Source organism: Otolemur garnettii, unplaced genomic scaffold (assembly GCF_000181295.1).
Source record: "Otolemur garnettii isolate 467f Iridium unplaced genomic scaffold, OtoGar3 scaffold00274, whole genome shotgun sequence".
NCBI lineage: Eukaryota > Metazoa > Chordata > Mammalia > Primates > Galagidae > Otolemur > Otolemur garnettii.
In genome coordinates this window covers 729,010-752,385 of record NW_003852669.1, presented here as the reverse complement: position 1 = coordinate 752,385, position 23,376 = coordinate 729,010, and the positions used below count along the sequence as shown (strand labels likewise).

General features: G+C 38.9%; 1 protein-coding gene across 1 annotated transcript in view; it reads right to left on the bottom strand.

Moving 5' to 3' along the window:
* The window catches only part of GUCY1A1 (guanylate cyclase 1 soluble subunit alpha 1), a 70,402-nt gene extending 47,285 nt beyond the window's left edge, over positions 1 to 23,117 (bottom strand). Inside the window, exons 1-2 of the mRNA XM_003803005.3 lie at positions 22,863 to 23,117; positions 22,418 to 22,491 (exon numbers count right to left, since the gene is read on the bottom strand). The gene's annotated coding sequence lies outside the window, so the exon portion shown is untranslated. The remainder of the gene's footprint in view (positions 1 to 22,417; positions 22,492 to 22,862) is intronic.
* Positions 23,118 to 23,376: the final 259 nt, after the last annotated feature.

Below are 23,376 nucleotides of genomic sequence, written 5' to 3'. Positions count from 1 at the left end.
TTGATGCTCAAGTTTCCTATCAATAAATAGAATCTGGGAAGACAGAGACTAATCTGATCTGCTAAATTAGAGTAGAACATGGAAAGTCAGGTTGTTGGACTTGTCAATTAAAAGAATGAAGCTGAGATATTCCCAAAACATAGGTATGAGAGATTTTTTTAGGCTGTCAGTAAATTTTAAGGGGATTCCCTTTCCAAAACTTCACTTTGTTCCACAACTTGTTTTACCACTCAGACAAGAACTGGAAGGCAACTGGAAAGACTCCAAGTGTCCCTGCTACATTTAAGGGATTGTTATGGTAAGCAGAAGAAGAAAATATGGCAAAGTATGTTTACCAGAGAATTTCTTTTTTAATGATTGGCGGGGGGGGGGGGGTTGAGAGACTAATAAAAGAGAAGGGAAGGGCTGGATTAGAAACCTGAAAATCCAGGAGAAGACGTTTATCTGGAGATGGGTGGGGTTATGGCTACTGAACAATTAGAAATCAATTAGATGTTCAGCCCTTTTCAAGTTTTTAGATCAGCAACAAAGCCCTTTCTGATTCTTGAAACAGAAAATGACCTTTTGTCAGTACTGGAGACATGCAACAAATTCCAAGACAAATTCAGCCCATTCTAAATTTTTACATAATGATTAGTTCAGAAAATATCATTAACAGAAATGAATTTTGGCTTCTAAACAGGTACTTTGCAGGTATATATCTGGATACCCACAAAGCCTGTGTTGAGAAAGGCTGAGTCCTTTCCCATTAAATCTGGAACTGCAACCATAGTCTTGTACTGCCTTCTGCTTTCTAACTGATTCAAAATAGTTAACGTGAATTTAAAAGAAACATTCCTGGTCAGTCATAGTAAACCCCAAACAAGTTTAGTAAAACTTCATTTCAGTATCTTACATAACAATAAACATAAAGACACACTATTTGCACAAATAGTACTTTAGAACTGGAAGATACATTAGAACTTGGCCCAAACCCCAAAACTCGTGAGGTATACAGGTGAGACACGAACTCATGGAGTTTGACCATGATCCCAGAGCTCATCCAGTAGATGCTGACCACCTCCTCAACTGAAATACAGAGAAGCACCCCCTCCTTCAAGGACCACTCTGAGAAACAGTTAACACTTAGTTCTTTTAATTAAAGTTTCATACTCAGCCATCTTTTGAGTGTTACATAAAAGCTTCATCTTAGTCCCTCCAGAAGGTCACATTCAAACTACACGTCACACTAATGGTAGTACATGCCGTAAAATTGCTTTGGTTGTCTAAAGTGTCTGAATTATTTCCCCAGACTCCTTTCCATAATTTTCTCATCATCCTTTGCACTTTCTCAAGAAGCTTTCTTTAGTCCCTTTTCAGTTCTCTAAACACATTTTCTAAATAACCTTCCTTATCCTGCTTTTGCTGCTTAATGAAAAGGTAGGTATTTCCCAGCTTAATTAAACAACCAATGCAGATCCCAGTTTATCCAAATTTAGACCTCCAGTAGGTTATTTTCTGTTGAAATTAAAAGATAGAACTACTGGATCTAAGTCTTCTGAAGGGGTATAGACAGGTAGCCTAAATAATAGTTATTATCAAATTTATTATCTTTTCCCTTTATTTCCTCTGGATCCTTTGTACGTGAAGACATAAACACACGTGTAAATGATACACAACATGACAAGAAAAATGGTTTCAAAGATTTTTCTATATGGTCTTCTTTTCTATTTTATTATCATCTTTTTTTGGTAGAGCTAAATCTCACTAGATATGGAAATTTATGAATTTCTAAGGTCTGAGCTTACCAGTGAAATCAACAATGGGAATATGATTTCCTATCTTTCTTTTTCATCTCACTGTGAAGTCAGCTAAGTGAAAAACCATTCACACTTCCTACAGTTCATTGCCTTTCCAGAAGCAGTTGGCATAGTATCATGCATTGTTGGGCATTCAATTATAAATGTCTTAACACAATAATTAAGTAAACAAGATGAGGTATATATTAACCAGTGTGATGTAAATGTTCCTAATTCTATATGAAATAAACACATTGTACTCCATAAGTGCATTAATGTATACATGATCTATGTGTTTATGATTTAATAAAAAAAAAACAAGAAGAAATAAAAAGAAAAAATCTACTGTCACTAAAACATGTTAATATTAGGCTATTAACTATAAGCAGTGTAGAAGACAAACCAAAGGCAAAAAAACTCCATAAAATACAAGTAAAATGAAGCTAAATCAGAGCCTCTAAAATGTCTTGCTTTGGGGAAATAAATTTTAAAATGAATTGTTAATAAATTTACTCACAATTCAATCAAAATTTTGAGAGCTATAAAAAGGATACAAGTATTTCTTCCTTTAATTTTCCTCAAAGCTTGGTATAGGTGGGATATATATATTCCCTACACACACATACATATACAGTAAACGTGTGTAAGTTGACCGCCTGAGGGACTGTAACAAACTGCTTATACATTGGTGGTCAACAGAAGGAATGGGCCTACTGTATTGATATGTATGTGTGATGCACATCCAGTCCATGAAAATTAGGTCAACCAAGGAAGTGGTTTGAATTTCTAAGGTCTGTGCCATAGAAATGTAGAGAGGTGACCAACTATGCAAATCCAACTGTACAAACACACATAAATCTGTTCCATATGTACATATGTACACACACACTAAATTTGCTTAAAGTGCTATAATACAAAGTGGAGAAGAGGTAGAGATAGAGAGATAATCACGTGAATAAGAAATATCATTTTTAAGCAGTGGTAGCAGAAGAATGTTCTTTGAAGGTACAGATTTGAGTATATTTTTCAAAATGACTAGAAGTCTAAACCTAAAACATTAGCAAGGGGCAGCCTAAGAGACAGAATAGCATAAGTGAATGCAAGGAATGCAGGAAACTGTGGGAAAGAGGCAGGAAAGGATGGCTACTAAGATATTATAAAATTAAAGTTGGCATGATGTGGCAACTCTCTAGATCTGAGGAACAGAATGACTCTGAGGTTTTATTGGAACAATATGGTGCTGGGGATAGAAGGAAGTAATAGACGTGAGCAGGAGGGCTGAGGAAAGGATGTTATTGGGCTTTGTATCATGCATCTTGAACACTTAGCAGGGCATCCACTCAGAGGCGCCTTTGTAAATTGGAGTCTTTCCTTCAGGAGTGTTCTGAGAGATGAATTTGTGCTCCTCCACACAGGAGAAGCCGTCAAAGTCAGGAGTTGAATTCAAAATGTTCAAGATCAAAGGGCTACATGTAGGGAAAGAGATGGCTGAATTCAGAACTGTGGAGAATTCTCACATTTAAGAATTGGAGAAGGGTGTTGTAACTAAGACAGAGGAGCAGAAATTAGAAAAGTATGATGAGAACAAGTAAAAAAAGATGATAAGTGTTCAAAAAGAAATGAATGTTGTAAGTCTAAAGAAGGTAAGGAGGGCTGAGAAAACATCATTTGATTTTTAAGACATTTAAGGTATTTATGACTTTTAAGAGAGAAATTCCAAGAAGAATAGTTCAGTGAAAGTTAAAAGAAATAAAACAGTTTGGCTGTGAAAATACTCTATACTATTATGGACTATGTTAGGACCAATGGACAAGTTTGAAAAATGAGTGTTGAGAATAGGAAATCTCTTGTTCTTTATTTACCTATATTAGTAGCTCTCTGTAACAAAGTTAGCACAAAGTCAAAGTATGGAGTTGCTCACTTTCGGTTAAACTGTAGTAAATCACGACAGTGTCCCAATCTATACCTAATAATGAGAACAAGCCAGACAAGCCACTCAATCATAGTTTTTAAAAATATCCATCAGGGCTCAATGCCCATTGCTCAGTGGGTAGGGTGCCAGCCACATACACCAGGGCTGGTGGGTTTGAACTCAGCCCAGGCCTGCTAAACAACAATGACAACTACAACGACAACAACAACAAAATAGCTGGGTGTTGTGGTGGTGCCTGTAGTCCTAGCTACTTGGGAGGCTGAGGCAAGAGAATCACTTAAGCCAAAGAGTTTGAAGTTGCCATTAGCTGTGACACCACAGCATTCTACCAAGCGTGACATAGTGAGACTCTGTCTCAACAACAACAACAACAACAAATCCATTGGAAAGCATCTATGTAAACTACAAAATCACATTTAATTAAGACAGACTGAATACTTTCCCACTACTATAAGGAAACAAAGCCAAAATGCTGTTTGACCACTTCTAATCAACATAGTACTGAAGTTAGGTCCTAGCCACTGCAATATGTTTATCAAAAGAAACAAAAGGCAAAAAGATTGCAGGGGAGTGTGTGTCCAGTTGAGCCTTGAGCAACGTGGGCTTAAACTAACAACATCAGTTTGAACTGGTGTGGGTCCACTTATAAATGGATTTTCTTCCCCTTACAAGACACAAGTCTAGGCCTCTTCCTCTTTTTCTCATCTTCCTCATACTACTCCTTGTGAAGACAATAAGGATATATACCTTTGTTATAAATAGTAAATGTATTTTCTCTTCCTTATTACACTCTTAGTAATATTTCTTTTCTCTAACATGTTATTGGAAGATTACAGTATGTATAACACATTTAACACAAAAAATATGTGATAATTGATTATTTATGTTATTGGTAAGGCTTCCTGTCAACAGTAGGCTATTAATAGTTAATTTTTTGGGAGCGTTATATGGATTTTTGACTGCACAAGCGATCAGCTTCCCAAACCCCCTGTTGTTCAAGCATCCACGAGACACACATGCACACATACATAAATTGTTCTGACAGTACATCCCAGGATTCCACCCAATAACAACTAGAACTAAGAAAGAAATTTATCAAGGGTTTAGGAAAATAGGCTAGTACACAAAATTCTGTTAGAATTCTGTACTACCACCAAATATTAGGAAATGATTATTCTAAAGACTCATTTATGATCATGTTAATAATTATAAAATACATAACAATACATACAACCAAAAGTATATAAGACTTCTCCAATGGAAGATACAATCATTCATGAAACAAATAACGAAGGCTTAAATAAATGGAGAACTGCATCATGTTGAATGTTGTTAAAGTAGTAATTTTGTCTAAACTGGCTTATAAATTCAGTGGAATCAAAATCAAAATCTCAGTCATCTTTTCAGTAAAAGTTGACAAAATTATGGTAAGATTTAATGAAAGACACAGAATAACCAAATCAATACTGAAAAAGAAAAACATCACTGAAACACTGAAACACTTGTATATCTGATTTAAAACTCATTATGAAGTTAAAATAATCAAGAAAACTAGGTGTGAGTATCATAGGAGTGGCAGAGATCAATGGAATTAAGATTCACAATTATGTTTGAAACAAACGTGTCAGGGCAGTACTATGAGGAAAGGAAAAGATCATTTTTTTGTTTTTTAAATGAATGTCATTGGAACAACTTGATATTGAACAGAAATGAACTTTTATATTTCATGCCATACACAAAAATTAATTCAAAATGGATCATGCTATGGTTTGGATATTTGACCTCTCCAAACACCGTGTTGAAATTTGATCCCCAATATTGGAGGTGGGACCTAATGGGAGCTGTCTGGGTCATGGGGGCAGGTGCCTCCTGAACAGCCAATCTAGGTAGCAAGTGAGCGGGTTTTAGCTCTATCAGTTCCCAAGAGAGCTAGTTATTAAAGAGAGACAACATCTCCCCTTTCCCTGATGTCTCTTTCACTGTGTGATTTCTGCACATCCTGGTTCCCCTCTGCTCTCCAACATGAGTGAAAGTTCCTTAAATCCGTCACCACAAACAAATTCTGGTGCTATGCTTCTCAAGCAGCCTGCAGAAGTGTGAGCCAAATAAACTCCCTTTCTTCATAATTGCCCCATTCCTTTATAGCAAAACAAATAAACTAAGACACAAATGAGAAAGATCAAACTATTAAACTTCAGAAGAAAATACAGAAGAAATTCTTTGTGACCATGAAGCAAAGATGCTTAAACAAACTAACAAGCAAAGAAACTTAAAAAAAAAAAAAAAAGCATGAAGGAAAAGAAGATGATAAAATGGACTTCTTTGAAATAAAAAAAAAAAAACCAACTCTTTGTCACTTTTAAAGAGACCATTATATAAACAAAAAAAAACAAATCACACACTGGAAGAAAACATTCCAAAGGAATTGAATCTAGAATGCAGTTTTGCAATTCAATAAGAAAATTACCAAATTCAATTTAAAAATGGACAAAAAAATATGAGCAGGCAATTTGCTAAATAAGATATATAAGCAGGCACCATATTTTTCATATGTTCAATATTATTAGTCATTAGGCAAAAACCCATTCGAATGTCTAAAATGTTTAAAGTTAGACAATGTCAAGAGTGATTGACAACACAGAATGACTAGAATTCTCATATACTACTGGTGGGAATGTAAAAAGATACCACATTGGAAAAGAGTTTGGAAGTTTCTTAAAATGTTAAATATTTCCCATCATATGAACCAGTATTCCATTTCTAAATACCTATCCACAGGAAACACAAAGATAAGTTCAAATAAAGACTTGCAAGCAAATGCTCATAGCAGCTTTAATTGCTATAGACAAAAGTGAACATAATCTAAATATCTATCATGAATGAATTTTTTAAAAAGGCTGTATAAGCAGTACATGCAAAGGAATATTACTCAGCAGATAGATGCAACAAAATAGATAAATTTCTAAAATACTATTCTAAATAAAATGAGATCACACATCCAAGAATATGTACTGTAAAATTACTTTTATATAAAATCTAAAAACTAAAAACAAGAGAAGATCAGTAGCCACCTGGAGACAGAGAAGAAGGGAAGAGTGAATTACCAAGAGACACAAGAGAATTTTGAGGTGTGATAAAGTGTCTTTTATCTTGTTTGCAGGGGTGTTTTCACAAGCATATACATCTCGTCAAGTCTCAATGAACTGAAGATATGCAGTTTACCTTGGTCAAATCATTAAAAAAAAAAAAAAAAAAAACTATTGGAGAGCTTAAGACTTGAAGTAATCTAAATGAGCTAGATTTCAAAAAAAAAAAAAAAAAAAAGTAAATCAGAGGGGAGATGAGACCCATGGCTATGTTCATCTTGGTCAAAGTGATGGAATGTGACAAAATCTCCCACAGAGAAGGGTCAAAAGAAGCTGGTTAAATGTTTATCAGATGTTTAATTGCTACAGGTGGCTAGCATGCCAGATTAGAATGGTGAGGAGATCCACCTGCATACCAGTTTTTTCTTACTGGCCTTTAAGGAATGACATAGACTGTGAAATGTTGGAGGCAAGGCATGAAAAGTGAGAGAGTTGGGCGGCGCCTGTGGCTCAAAGGAGTAGGTGCCGGCCCTATATACTGGAGGTGGCAGCGGGTTCAAACCTGGTCCCAGCCAAAAACTGCAAAAAATGCAAAAAAAAAAAAAAAAAAAAAAACTGTGAGAGAGTTTCCCTCTACAATGTGTGGTCTTTCCTCAAGTGCAAGACAAGGGCTTCCTGAAGGCTATGAACCAAGCAAAAGAGCCAAGAGAAATATCCCTGAAGTATTCAAAGCCTCCAACAAGTATAAGGCAGTGTTGCTAAAAGGTATGGCAAGACAGCAGGACAAAGATCTTCAAATGCACAGAATGCCAGAAGAGCAAAGGGAACTCCCCAAGACCTAAGAAGCTGGCTACGGGGATATAGAGTTATGCAAAGAGCTGAGATACATCATACATCAAACCCTACTAAAAATAAAGCAATAATTCTCCCCTCAAAACATTCAAGCCAGTAGTGAACTGGTTTAAAGTAGGGCTACAGGGGTGGAGGCAAAATGGCAGACTGCAGCCAGCTTTCCACAGAGGCTCCCATCCAGAAGTACAGAAGTTTAGCAAGTAAGCCGATGGTTTGGAGCTGAGCCAAGAGAGAAGGTTAAATGCATATCAACCCTGCTGAGGCGAGCTGCAACACCAAAGATACAAACAAAAGTTACTGAATCCATGGCCAAGTGGATGGGAGTGCCCTCCCCCATGAGAAGGGCTCTCAGTAAACTCCATACAAACAAGGCAGCAGAGTTCAAATGTCCTTCCATTCTATCCCCTGTTAAGGTGCCATGGCACTCTCTTGCCAGGAATAAAACCATATAAAACTGTATATATTCTCTACCTGCAATTCTGAACTTCTAGCACTCCCCTCCACTCTCACCCCGAGGTCTGGAAGCCTGCCCCCATGGAGTCCAGATTCTTGGGCATTTTCTCAATTGGTGTGGACAGGGGAAGGGCTGTTGCTTGTCTGTGCTGATTGTGTGGCACTGGAGTAAGGAGAGGATGGTCAGCTGAGAGGGAACTATACAGGAGTGGCGGTGCCCTGAGGCTCAAAGAGGGTGGGACCAATAACGCTCACACCCCTGGGGCTATTCCTGACAGAGACACCCTGTCTCTCTGGGCAACCAGAGGAAGCTGGGCATCTTCTCCGGTGGCAGCCAAGGGCGGACAGATCGGAAGCACAGGCCCTGTGAGTAAAGGGAAGGCTGGAAGTGGTAGGGGCCTGGGCAGAGCATAGGGACTAGAATATGCGCAGAGCTGGCAGACTCACAGGGCTGGGCTGAGCCAGAGGACTGCTTTACTGAGACTAAGACGCACTGGCCCTCAGGGGATCAAAGCTGAGACAAAGGTGGGCAGGCAGAGGCTGGAACTGACAGTTGAGTGTGAACTCTAGCTACTTGCTGCTGCTTGGAACTGAGTCGTGGTTTCTGTCACCTCAAGCAGTGTCTGATCCGCAGGGGATTATAGCCAGGACAGAAACAAATTCTTCAAAGATGTTCTGTTCTGCCAGCAACATTGATCAGGGCGGGGCTGGAACTGAGTGAACCACCCCAGCCTCCAGTAAGCACCCGAGGTTGTCAAGCCTCAACTCACCCTGCCGGATAGTGGCAGAGAGCTGCAGCCTGGCTGAGGAGACAGCCTTAAAGAAAGATACCTCCTTCATGTTTACATGGATGGAGCTGGAACATAATCTTCTTAGCAAAGTATCTCAAAAATGGAAGAAAAAGCACCCAATATAGCCCTACTATGGAACTATAAGAAAGCCCTACTATAGTCCTACTATAAGAAAGCCCTAAGAAAAAGCCCTACTATGAAACTAATTTATAGCTTTCATATGAAAGCTATAACCCAATTATAGCCCAAGTATGTGGGGAAAGGGGAGAGGGATGGGAGGGGACGGGAGTGGGGAGGATGTAGAGAGAGGGTAATTGGTGGGACCACGCCTATGGTTCATCTTACAAGGGTACATGTGAATCTTTTTAAATGTAGAATATAAATGTCTTAACACAATAACTAAGAGGATGCCATGAAGGCTATGTTAACCAGTTTGATGAAAGTTTTTCAAATTGTATATAAAACCAGCACACTGTACTCCATGACTGCATTAATGTACACAGCTATAATTTAATAAAAAAGTAAAATAAAAAATAAAAAAATAAAGCAGGGCTACAACAAAACTCAGACCCAAATTAACTACTGGACTCAGACCTTCTCCCTTGCTGTCTGATGTATATATGCATAGAGCCTGCTATATGTATAATACACAAAGAAGAAAAAAATTATCCATGTCAAGAGAAGAAACAGTTCATAGAAACAAAGCAAGAAATGGCCCAGGTATTGTTCTAATCAGAGAGGCAATAAGAATAGAAGAAATATTTGAATAGATAATGGCTAGAAATTTTCTGTATTTGATATCAGGATCAAGTCACAAATCCAAGAAGCTGAGCAAAGCCTTTACATGATAAATAAAAAGAAAACCACACCTACACAAATCATAGTCAACCATCTGAAATTCAAAAATAAAAAAAGAATTGTTCACATTTTAAAATTTTCAAACTTTTAAAACAGCCAGAAGGGTAGAAAAGAAATGTAATGAAGGGGACAAAATGGTAAGATCAAGTCTCAGCAAAACTATTTAACATCTGAAGGAAAACCAAACAAAACCTGCCTGCCTTAAATTCTATAGTCAATGAAATATAGTTCAAGAATGAACATGAAATACAAATAAGTTTCTTAAATATTTCAACTGTGAAAGTATTAGACAAGGCAAAATTAGAGAAATACATTTTTTGTTTTAATTTGACTGAATTTCTATTAAAATTCTCCCCAATGTTACTAATTTTTTTCTATTTTATTTAATTTATTTGCAAGTTCACAGATCCTTGAACCTGAACTGTGAAATCTATATGCTATAGAGTCAGATTAAATCATGATATAAACAAATGCTTCTGTTCATTTGTGAAGCTTGCACATACCTTGATACCGTGGGCCCTTTTAATCTCTTTTTCTCACCATCACAGTGAAGTTTCCCAGAGGCTACATGACATGTGATGTTTTCATTCTAATGGAATTTACGTATAGAATTTTCTAAAATAGTAGACATAGGGTATAAATGCACATTTTCAGAGATTAGTGCAGTTTGTTCTCAGAACTTCTGTTTTTTTTTTTTCTAGCTATCATTTTACTTTCTATAATCCCTATAATCTAATTTTTGTCTAATAATTGATTATTTTAGAATTTTAAGGAGTTTTTTGAGCTTACATGTAAACACAAAAAGTAACTACACCTTGTTGTTTTATTTTGCAGTAGTAACATTTTTTTAAACTTTTCTAAATTTAAAAAATTTCATTCAAACCAGTGGTTCTCAACCTGTGGGTTGCGACCTCTTTGTAACAACAAAAATACATCTTGCATATCAGATATTTGCATTACAATTCATAACAGTAGCAAAATTACAGTTATGAAGTAGCAATGAAAATAATTTTATGGTTGGGTGTCACCACAAAATGAGAAACTGTATTAAAGGGTTGCAGCATTAGGAAGGTTGAGAACCACTGATTTAAACTGTTAATTTAGAATTTAATATTTATCCTAATTTAAAGAAAAATCTCCTCATACTTTTCATATATTTAAGGTTAGATTCTTGGCTCAAAGAGAGGAAACTAGGATACTTTCACAACTCACAGGTGCACTAAACCTTCCATGCTATGCACAGGTGCTAAAACTTCCATGGTATAAGCTTGTAGATTCTCAATACTTCCTGAGCAGATTAGTGGAGATATTCAGTAAGGTTGCCTTTTTATACTGTATAAGAAATTCTGCCACCATTTGGAAGATCTGTAAATCTCAATGGACCAATATTATCCTAATGACTATGATGTAATATGATCTGATGAACAAAATTATTTATAAACAAATGATCGAGGCTCGGCGTGGTGGCTCATACCTGTAATCCCAGTACACTGGGAGGTCAAGGCGAGTGGACTGCCTGAGCTTTCAGGTTTGAGACCAGCCTGAGCCAGAGCAAGACCTCATCTCTAAAAAATAGCTAGGCGTTATGGTGCCTAGCTGGTGCCTATAGTCCCAGCTACTTGGCAGCCTGAGGCAAGAGAATGACTTAAGCCTGAGTTCAAGGTCACTATGAGCTATGATGCCAGGACACTCTACCAAGGGCTGTTACAGAATGGGACTCTATCTCAAAAAAAAAAAAAAAAAAGGAAAAAAGATCACTTCCTAAGTGCTCCTCAAGGATCTTTCACCATAATGATTCTACCTGCTCTTCCCTTAGTATTTTTCATCAACCTATCTGACCTTTCGTTTATCTCTCAAAAATACTTACTAAGCGTGGATTATTGCATTCTTAAGGATGTGGTTTCTGGGATTAAAATGAAACAAACAAAAACACACCAACTCCAGATGCTTAAGGAATATTTCGAGCAAGGGTTAAGGGTGGACAGATTGAAACCACACAAATTCAGTTCAGTGTGATTTCATGACAGGTTGTGATGGAGACACAGAAAATCCACATTTAACTCTCATGGTAACTTGGAAAACGCATCCTTGAAAATGTGACATTTAAGCTGAGCCGAGTAAGTAGGAAATACCAAAGCAGAGAAAATAAGAGAAGGCATTGCAGGAACCAATAAAACATGTGCAAAAGACGAAGACTTGGAAACAAAAAAGAGCTTGGTAACCAACTGGGGCTAAGACGATGTGACTATGACATAGAATTCCACTAAGACCATGACTGGGAATAAGGCTGCAGTAACGCAGTGCAGTGGGGCCGTCAGATCACTGACTTGAAGTTCAGAACACTTCATGACTCTATACTCCTTAACGCCCCTTAAGAGGGTATTTAACACATGGTATGCAGCAAAAATTCTTGAGACTTCTATTCAAAGACAGTTCATATAACAAATCTTAGCCAAATACCATTTTACTGTGTATAGCCTGGGACAAAAAGCAATCTTCTACTTTCCACTATGCACTGAAACAGGTTGAACGTTAAGATAAAAATAATTAAACTGATTTTACTCTGCTTTGATTTAGACAGATAATCAAAGCCACAACCTGCTAGTGAGAAAAATGTCCTAACGAACCCCACTAATAAATGAAACTGACAGGCAAGAAAAGCAGAAAGAAAGAGCTCCTAAAGCCAGCTCCTCTCAGGACCTCCTCTGCTTTGGCCTCTTTCTGTTTAAGCACTGAATTGTTGCACACTAACTCATATTTGGGTCCACTTTTCTTATCTATGCCCCACATACTAGGCCTGTCAGTTTCCTTTTCCTCTGAACATTAAAAGCCTATGTCCAGGGGCAGTGCCTGTGGCTCAAGGAGTAGGGTGCCAGCCCCATATACCGAGGGTGGTGGGTTCAAACCTGGCCCCGGCAAAATGGCAACAACAACAACAAAAAAAACCTATGTCCAAGTACTGTGTATGCTCTTGACTGAAAGCAGAAGGCCATAAATTGAAAGTACCTTTTACTAATGGGTGAACAAAATTTTGCTGCTCTTTTGGGCCAGATGGTTTTCTTTAGACTCTTAAAGATGCCAAAATTTATATATCAACCCAACAGAGATTTAGGCTCTATGGCAGAACCTAAGTGTGAGAGAAACTTTTGTGGAAAGTGGAGTGGGATACCCCTAATACTTCACCTTCCTGCTCCTGGCCAAGTCAGCACGTGAGCTACAGGTGGTCACCAGTCTAAGTTGAGACAAACTCTCATAGTTGCAAAGGGAGGAGGAAAAAGAGAAGCAAAAGGCCAATGATTTCACTTCACATAATTTGCTCCCCAACAAAAGTGCAAACTCTTATCAAGAAATAACACAGCTCTCCTACAGAAGACTGCTGACTTTTTTTTAGCATAAGATGACACGACAAGAGTTGAAGAATTCCTCTGAACCAGGCATACAGAAAAGAATCAGAAATAGATGCAGTGGTATATTAATTTGCTACTTGGGATAGAGATGGACAAAGAGGAGTGTTACTTACAGTAAGTGACTACAAAACTAGTTTAAAGCATTAAAAACACTTCCCAGAGTTGTCACTCTTTCACTGGGAAAGACTGCCCTTTGCTAACCGCACTTACAAACGTATACGGTTAATTCAGTGTAAGAGTATCACCTTTGAAATCTTGAAATCCCAGCTACTAGCAATTTTATTGTGCTTACCCAAATCTCCTTCCATGCTACAAGCATTTACAACCCTCTAAATACTACACATGTAGTAAAAGCTTGATGAAACTTTACACTCATGAATGCACAATTTAAAGGCTTATATCACCCTCATAAGATACTGAAATTCCTGCTCCTATGTTTTAGTAACTTAACAATATAATATTAACCACGTATCATTTAACTGCTTAGAGGATATGTGAAGATGCAAAATCATTAAAAGCTTAGAACAACAAGGTTAACAATTCTACAATTCCAGTGCATACACAGTCATGAGGAGCACAGTGGGTCACTACAGACGTATACAATGGTGGTCCCCTTATAATGGAAATGAAAAATCCCTGTCATCTGTTGACGAGTAGCCACTGGAATGTTGTCATGCAATGCATCCCTCATGCATTTGTGGTGACCCTGGTGTAAACAAACCCCCGGTTAAACTGCCAGTTGCATAAAAGGATAGCACAGACAAGTATGTACAGTGCTTGATAATGCTAATAAAGAACTAAGCATAAATTTGTGAGTTTATGTATTTACTACAATATGCCTTTTGTCTGTTTTTTAGAGGGTACCACTTACTAGAAAAAGTAACACAGCCTCAGGTGGGTCCTTTGGGAGGCATCCAGAAGAAGGCATTGTGATCACAGAAGGTGACAGTTCCTTACCTGTTACTGCCCCTAAAGACCTTCCAGAGGGACCGGATGTGGAGAAGGAAGCCAGTGATATGGATGACCCTGACCTTGTGCAAGCCTAGGCTACTGTGTGTGTTTGTGCGTTTCTCTTTGCTTGCAACAAAAAAGTCTTAAAAATTAAAAAAAAGTGAAAGAAAGAAAAATTGTAAAATAGAGAAAAACATACAGAATAAGGATATAAAGAAAGAAAATATTTTTTCATAATTGTACAAGGCGTTTGTATTTTAAGCTAAATTGTATTGCAAGAGTCAAAAAGTTTAAAAAACTAAAAAGTGTATGAGCTAAAAAGATTACAGTATGTGAAGGGTAATTTATTATTGAGGAAAGAAAAGTTTCTGTGTAAATTTGGTGTGACTCAAGTGTCCAGTGTTTATAAAGTCTGCAGTCGGGCACAATAGCGCCCTGGGACTTCACATTCACTCGCCTCTCACTCCCTGACTCACCCAGAGCTGCTTCCAGTCTCGCAAGCCCTACTGATGGAAGGTGCTCCTCGCTGTCACCTTTTAAATCTTTTCTACTATACCTTTACTGTACTTTTTCTGTGTGTAGATACAAAAATCCTTATCATTGTGCTGAAATTGCTTGTAGCGTTCGGCACAGTCACACGCTGTACCCTGTGTAGCCTTGGAGCCGTAGGCTGGGCCACAGAGCCCAGGTGTGCAGTGGGCCGGACCATCTCGGTTTGTAAGGGCACTCTGATATTTGCGCAATGAAAAATTGCATAGGGATGGATTTCTCAGAACATATCCCCATTGTTAAGCAACACATGATTGGATATACAATTAAACAAGTAAAATAAACTTCTTGAATAAAAACACACAGAATTAAAAATTAAAGGTTTTCTCAACCTCAGAGACAGGCATACCTAACTCCATGCCTAGACTGGATGTTTGTGTCGCCCCCCAAATTCTCATTTTGAAATCTAATCCCAGATGTGATGACATCTGGAGGTGAGACTGAGAGAGCACTAGTTCCTGAAGGTGGAAGTCTCATGAATGATGTTAATGCCTTTATAAAATAAACCCCAGAGAAATCCCTTGCCCCTTCCGGCACATGAGGACACAGAGAAGGGCCTTATGTTCTCGCATGAGGAAGCGAACCTTCACTGAATGAATCTGCCAGCACCTTGACTCTGGACTTCCCAGTCTCCAATACTGCTACAAATACAATTCTGTTGTTTATAAGCCACAAAGTCTATGGTTATTTTTTATAACAGCCTGAATAAACACAAGGTAAGTATGCCAAAAAATTTCCTCATGAAGTGTAGAAGGGCATATTAAACTTTGAATAGTTTGATTTATGAAGGTTTAATTAAAAGCAATGCATGTGCCATATACCCCTCCCCCAAAACTCAAAAAACATAACATGGTTCCACATCACCTAATAAAGCAAAGATTCAGTCTGACAACCCTGGGCTTGTAGTCATCTATCCCTCTTTATCCTAAATTTTTTTTTAAAGTTCCCCAATATGTCCTCACTGCTCCAAGCAGGCTCATATCATAGCACACATCTTTACAGAGTGCTTATGAGCCAGCATGTACTTCCATTAGGTGGCTGAGCATAGAATGGGTACCTCGTCCCACAGAGTATCCGTCTAATGGGGAAAGCAGACGACTCAGCCAGTAATTATAATATAGCATAATAACATGATGGGGAAGCCAGGGGGATGGAGGAAAACATAACCACACATGCAACGTAAGCCTGGGATATCAGGGACAGTTTCTGAGAACCAGCGCTTAGTGTGGGATCTAAAGGATGAGCAGGTGTGAGCCTTACAAAGAGTAAACAAGAGGAAAGGGGAAGCTAGAAATGTAGGGAGGAATGGTGGCGTTTGGGACAAACTTCTGAGTACTTCCAAGTAGAGGCTTGGGAAGGCAGGATGTTGCCCTTTCTGCCATTCCTTGGGTACACACACACCCACACACACCTGCTTCCTACAGTAACTCCTATCCTTTCCTCTGTCTAGACTCCTCTTGCCACTGTTCTCTGTGTTTAAATCCTGCAGGTCCTGTGAAGAGCAACATCCTGATCTCATTTTAAAATATCATCGAAGTCCTCGAACTCCTCTGGAAAATCTTATTCAATTATTTCCATCCTACAGAACTCTCTCCCTTTCTCCAAGTTCTTGAAAACTTATTAAAACTGTTCCACAAATACTAAGCTCATTGTTAAGTGCTGCCACGTATAATCCTGACACTATTTCTCGGTGTTGTTATCTCAACACTCAGACTTTAAACGCCTTTGTGTCAAGGATGTGTCATAAACATTGCTTGTATCTCCCTCAGTGGCAAGGTTATCAGTAATAAACTTTATTGAGAGAAGGACAAAATAGTGGTTGAACCTGTAAGAAGACTCATATAAGATACAAAACATATAATAAGCCAAAGCTTTCAAAAATTATAAAATAAAAAATTCCCTTTTAAATCTTGCTGTGATTGCCAGCTAAAGTGGTAATCATAGCATTTTTATTAGATATAGCAGGAAGACACTGGCTGCTGGCAAATGAAGAAATTCAAATGACAGTCCACGATCAGACAGGTGAACTCCTCTATTTTTGGTTGGCTTCATCTCTGCTGCTCAAGAAAATAATATCCATACTTATTTAAGTCAGGCAAAAATGAAAATGCTAAACTTAGGGCCCAAGACATAAGATGATATTAATTATTCAAAATGAGTTTTAATCCATTAAGTTGAAGAAATTATACTATACAATACTTGCAATATTTGAGAATAAAATGAATAAATTGTTAAAATCATCTTTAAAAATATTATGATAAGGGTTGACACAGAATAAGGAATCCACCAACTCTAGCCTAGAGGGCTTGACATTCATTCGAGGCACTATTCCAAAGAGAGGCTTATAAATTTGGGATGTGATCGCTCAAAATGTTATGTATATAAGCCAATTAGCAGTCACAGGAACACATCATTATAAAGTAATCTTCTGAGTTATTTCCTTTTGTTTTTAATAGGGTTCCTAGATATCTCCTCCACAAAAAGTAGAAATGCAAGTCAGCGAGGTTGTGACCAAGTCTGTCCACAGAACACTTGGGCCACACAAGGAATGTAAACTCCAAAGAAAGAAAGTTATTTGAGTCTACACGGATAATTGGTTGAACAGCCTTATAAAAAGGACTAATTTATGGACTAACATAACTTAATGGAATGTGTCTGGGCTCAAGCCAAATATAGTTCCAGTTAGGCATTTTAGAAAGTCACTTGGATGAAGACATTAATTATATCCTAATAAATTCCCCTAAATTGGAAAAAATGGCTAATCTGTATTGTGGATCCAAAATCCAAGAAGATCTTGACCTCCTAGAATATAAGCTAAATAAAGGTGAAGATTAAATGTAATTGCAATAAGTATATTTAAAACTTTGAAATCAAGTAGCCAAACATAAAATTATGGAGAAGTATATTTGCAGAAGAATAGGCAAAGGAAACACATAACTAAACAGTGTGGTGTACCTTTAGTTGATTTACCATATTGTATTCAGAGGAGATAACCCAATATAACCAATACTACTAGGACAATCCTCTTTGTTCAGCTGTGGGGATCCCAGTTGAAGAACAACAGGAGTGCATTCAAAGAAGAAAATCTCTGATGACAATGAGACTCTTACCCAATGCCAAACAAGCATAGGTTGAAGAAACTGAGTATTATCCTTGAGACTGCAAGAGTTGTTATGGGTAAAAACATTCTGTAAAAGTATTCTAAGAGGTTATGATAAGGCTATGACTATTATAGGGACTAATAGTACGTAATAGTTCAATATAAGAGAAGAGTTCTTATACTCACAAATGGTCATATAAGGAAACGCCTACTAAATTCAAGATTGAGTATTGACACATAATTTGCCAAAATTGACTTTACTATTCTCTGCAAATTAGAAAATACGGTCATCTTTTAAAGATAAAGAGGGGGAATAATCTGTGCGAATGAGAAATTCTGGAAAAATTCAGAATACGTATGATGGAGAATTTGATATGGAATTACTTGTGAAAGAATCAAATAACTTCACAGTTAGCCATCCCTTAAGTTGAAGTTGGAAAGAATCTAATTGTAGTTGAGCACAAGATACAGTTATATGACTTTGTTCAGGTAAGTCCACAGCAAGAAAGGTAAAGTAGGCATTAAAAGTGAAGCTAAAATTGGAAAAGCAGGTTCCCATGGGCCTGGTGGCAAGAAATTTGAGGATTGGAAAAGAGCTGGTGAAAGAAACCACAGTTTACAAGCAATTCTGAAACCACATGAGAAAAGAGCAAGAAGGGACTAAGCATAACCCAAAATGTAACTACAAGGAGGGGTCATCATAAAACAAATAACCTATTGCATCAGGGCAAAAGAAAGCCTTAATCCGATAATAACAAAACAACAATTTTCAGCTCATTGGATATCTACTGCTTTGCATGTGTCAAGTACTGTGAATTCAGCAGTAGTTCCCGGAGGGGGATTTGAGTTTGGTAGGGTACCCAGATATTTAAACAGATATTTTACTCAATGCAATGTGGCATAGCAAAAGGAGATATATGGATAGATTGAACCTAGAAAAAAATTTCAGGATCAAGCCTTGGATCTGCCCCACTTCCTTTTTCCAGGGTGTTCACTCCCAAAGCCATTGTCTTGGGTTGACTTCCTTAATTCTTACTAAGGTGAGACAAAGGAGTCGGTATGTGAGTTAATTAATTTGAGTTGGCTTCAATTTTATAAAGGGAAGTTTTGCTTTAATAAAAGATTATTAATGGCTAGAAAGCACGCCAAGTAAGAGAAGTTAGTAACAACCAGCAGTGAGGCACATTTTTGTGACAAGAGAGACCACACCCCAAACGCTCTCAAGTTTTCTAACGTAGCCATTCTCTCCAAGGGGGGAACTTAGCCCTAAAGCCCTTCACTTTTCCCACATAAATCTGCTCATACTCTATAAATGCGCCCTCCCCAATACCGGAAAATAAAGCTTCGTGTCCTCAACCAGGGAGAAGAATACATATAAAACAGGGAAGACATTTCAAAATGCTCTGAAAGAAAATAAAAGCAGCAGATATGGTCAGGTAGCCAGTAAATTACTCCAACCCCAAGTCAAATCAACTAGTTTATGGGCACTTAAATTGGTTTAACAAAAGATCTACAAATTGCCACAAGTTTGTCTTTTATCAAGTTTAAATGGAGATACCCAAACTGTTACAGAACGAATCTAGATGGCCTAGAAGTGAAAGTCATTGCCATTATTAATACTTTAGAAAGAAAAATATTTCTTTGTACAAATATGAAGAAAAGTAATACATAGAAGTGTTTAAGAGAAGAAGAGTTGGGCGGCACCTATGGCTCAAGGAGTAGAGTGCCGGCCCCATATACCAGAGGTGGCAGGTTCAAACCTGGCCCCTGCCAAAATCAGCAAAAAAAAGAAAGAAAAGAAGAGTTGCCAGGATAATTACTTCTCATTAACCTGTATAAATATCAGGGCCATAAAAACTGAACAGTGATGAAAGAAAAGCCAGGTGACTTTTTAGTGAATATGACATATACAAAGTTATTCTGAAGAACCACTTTCTCCAATTTTTTCCTCACCAATAACATACTCTTTGACTTGTTTTGTCAAAATACTGGTTTAGCTTTCCAGTTCCCCTTACTTATGCAGAATCCATTATAGCTAACTTAATATTAGGTTTTTATCTGTAAAAAGGTAGGATTTTTTGAGGTACATATGCTGCTATTTTAAACTAACCTGTAAAAAAATTCTTGTCTTCACCCCATGCTCACTAATTATTATCAAATGTAAATATAAGATTTAATTTCCCTGGTATGGTTTTTGGAACATTTAGATTTATATAATATCTTAATGTGTCAATAAAAGTAATGTTAGCTAAAAATTTAATTTTTTAAAAAATTTTGTTTGAAAACTATGACAAAATTCTTAAAATTTAATTACAAAAATATTTTACTGATGAATTCATAATAAATCTGATTTAAATTTAGTGCTGTCGAATGGCCATTCAGGGGTAAATGGCAAATTTAGGAACCATTTTCAAGTGGCATATTAGTTACCAGCTTTTAGAATATAACAATGACTTATATCTATGTATGCACTCATATAAACATATAAATCAAACACTCACATTTGTATGTATATATGTTTTATATTATACGTAATTGTTGATATGCTATTCAGAGAATACCAAATCTTTATATGGAAACTGAAAGTATTAAATAGATGTAAACTACCAAAAAAAAAAATTTAGTGCTGTCACTTTTGCAGTGATAAATAATATTAACTGAAACAGTCTTTCACAATGTCTTAAAACATGATTATTTAATAAACTATAATTACAAGTTATAAGCATTGTGTCATGAAGTTTTCTATACTTCTTTTATGTTTTATGGTGTCAACAACCATGAAATTTTATTTGTATGCCAGATGCAAATAAAATAACTTTTTATTTTCTTCTTCATTCTTTGAATGGCATAAAACTACCTTAAACATGTTATTTTATATCTGAACACCTATAAACACCTTTAAGGGGCTATTTATATTTAATACACTATGAAATACTACACTGGATATAAGCTTTTCGCATTGTGTTTGATTTGAAACACAAAAATATAATTTTTATTTTCTTTCTTATGCTAGAAAAAGATCTTACAGAACAAGAAGAAATAGCAGATACTCATTTATTCCTGATAATTTTCTACTAAATAAACCTCACAGAGCTGCTTCTTGACTGATGCATTTAAAAACATACAAATGGTCTATTTTATATAAAATATTTAATTGTTGCAACACTATTCAATTACTGTAGGTTCTTATCCTATTGGTCTGCATCTTCAGGCTTGACGTTGATATAGGCTTTATGTAAAGACTTGCTGTTTAAGAAAAAGTGGCTTACGTGTTTCATCTCCGTAGGTTTTATTTTTCTATTAGGTCACAAATCCCTTTGGATATCTGAGGACTCTGCTATCTCGCTAAAAAAGCACACGTGCAGCCTCCACTGAAGAAATAAAGCGGAGATGGCTTTCAGGCAAATTAAGTTTTGCTATGATTTCTTGACAGACTTACTGGGCTCACATTCTTGCTATCATAACAAGTGGATTCTTACCATTCATAATACAGTACCTGGAACGATCACTACTGAAGAAAAAATACAGCCCTTTTAGGAAAAGCAAGAGATTACCTCCACACTGTGAACAAAGATATAAAAGCTGTATCTATCATCGAGGGCTTTGATGGCCCTGCACATGCGACAGGGAAGTTAACATGTTCCACCAAGACCACGTCTAGTAAGTGGGTAGACATTTAACGACAGGAGGAGTAATTCTAAAACCTCACTTCTGATACAAATGAAGTTGAAATTAAAAAAAGAAAAAACTACCCTGTTGAAAACCAGCGGGGTTTCAATATATTGGAAATCAAGGTGGCTCACCAGTCATGGGGAGACACAACCTCTGGTTTACATCAGAATATGTAAACTGTTTATAGAGTACGAAATGCAGGAATAGCCATATGAAAACCAGGGAGTAAAATAGAGACTTATGAAATCCATCACCTGAAATCACATGACCACACTGTAATGCAGCCCCTCACACCAATGTCACTCTAAGGCAGCTGCCCACAGAGGCACAGAGACCCTGGGGACCCCCTCCTTGGTCACTGTTTCTCAAAGAGCCGCAGTCATAAAAAAACAGACATAACCCTGCTAGGCATTACACACACACACACACACACACACACACACAGACACAGACACACGCACACACACCCCACACTCCGCGGAGTCCCTGATCAGTCCGTGCAAGTTTGCTTTCTGCAGGCAATCCAGCAACCGCAGCGTTCGCTCTGCGGGAAGATGTGTGGTTCACCCGCGCAGCAGCCGCCTGAGGAAGTTGCTGCAAAGCCCGGCCGCGGCCTCCGGCCCGGCTGCCCTAAGGTGCCGGCATCCCTTGGGTGGCCCCGCTCGCCCGCCGGGACGCTGGAGGCCGCCGCGCTGCGCGGGGCCAGCGGCTGGGAAGCCCTGGCGCGCCCCGCGCGTTCTCACGGCCCGGCCCGCGAGCTGTGCTGCCGGCTTGGCGCGGCCCGGCGCCCACCCGGGTCTGCGCTCCTTCCCTGGGCCCGGAGCCGACCCCGGGAGAGGGCTCCTTCTCTCTTTATCGCTCCTCCCAGCGTGGGAAGCCCGCGGCGGCTTCCCGGGGCTGGGCGGCCGGGAGCGCACCGAAGGCTTCCCCGGAGGGGAAGGAGGACGAGCCCAGGCCCCCGGGAGAACCCCCACAGCACCCACTTACTTGGCGGCTTCCCACACCTCGGGGCAGCGTTTCTGGGTCTCCGGCAGCTCTGGGGCGCGCCTAGCGAATCCGCACTGCGAACACAGAAAGAGAGCTCGCGTCAGGGGCGGGCGGCGGTGGGGAAAGGCGACCCTGCAGTGGCACCTGTCGGTCCCCGCGCAAGAGCACCCACGGCACGCGCGGCCGCGGCGCTGACACTTGGGCTCACTTGGGTCCCCCTGCTCAACAGGCAGGGCGGGACGCAGCGGGTCTCGGAAACCGATTGCCCGCGTGGCTCCGAAACAATCAGCTCTCGCCTTTGTCTCTCCCAGCGTGTTTCTTTGATCATCCCCAAGGATCCCTTGCAGTTCTCCTCCCTATAGCTTTCGACTTGTCAGACCTCTCCCAGCCTCTTCCCCTTGTCTGCCCTGAAAGACAGAAAAAGAAAGTAGCGGCCACAACGCACCATGGTGAGGTCACGTCAGGGCCCGGATCCCCCTGCGGCTCGCAGGGCTCCCTCCCCCGCAGGTGTCCTCCTGGGGCGGCTCTCCGGGCCGAGGGCCGCTCTAGCGCCCAGAAAGTGTAGGGAAAACTCTGCTTTGGAGCCTGCTTGTGGGAAACTGACTCTGTGCTGAGTCCCACCCACCACGGTCAGACTAGGGCAGGGGAACCGGGTCCTGGTCTCCGCAGCCGCCCAATCGCTATCCTAGAAATTACTCTGGGAAACAGAGATGGAAGGCAAGGGGACAAAGAAAAAGAAAGGAAAAGAGGGAGGGGACTCCAGGAAAATTCGGCTCACTTAAAAACAAAAAACCCAAAAACACATCTCCACTATGCACTGGTCTGGAAAAACTGTATTTTTCCACAGTTAGAACGCCAACATTTCCGCAGGGAAGTTGACATCGGCACCGCTGGTTTTCTTGGGCTAGTTTTCATGTTTGAAGCCAGTCTTCTTGCCGATGCAATTCTTTGGCTGCAGA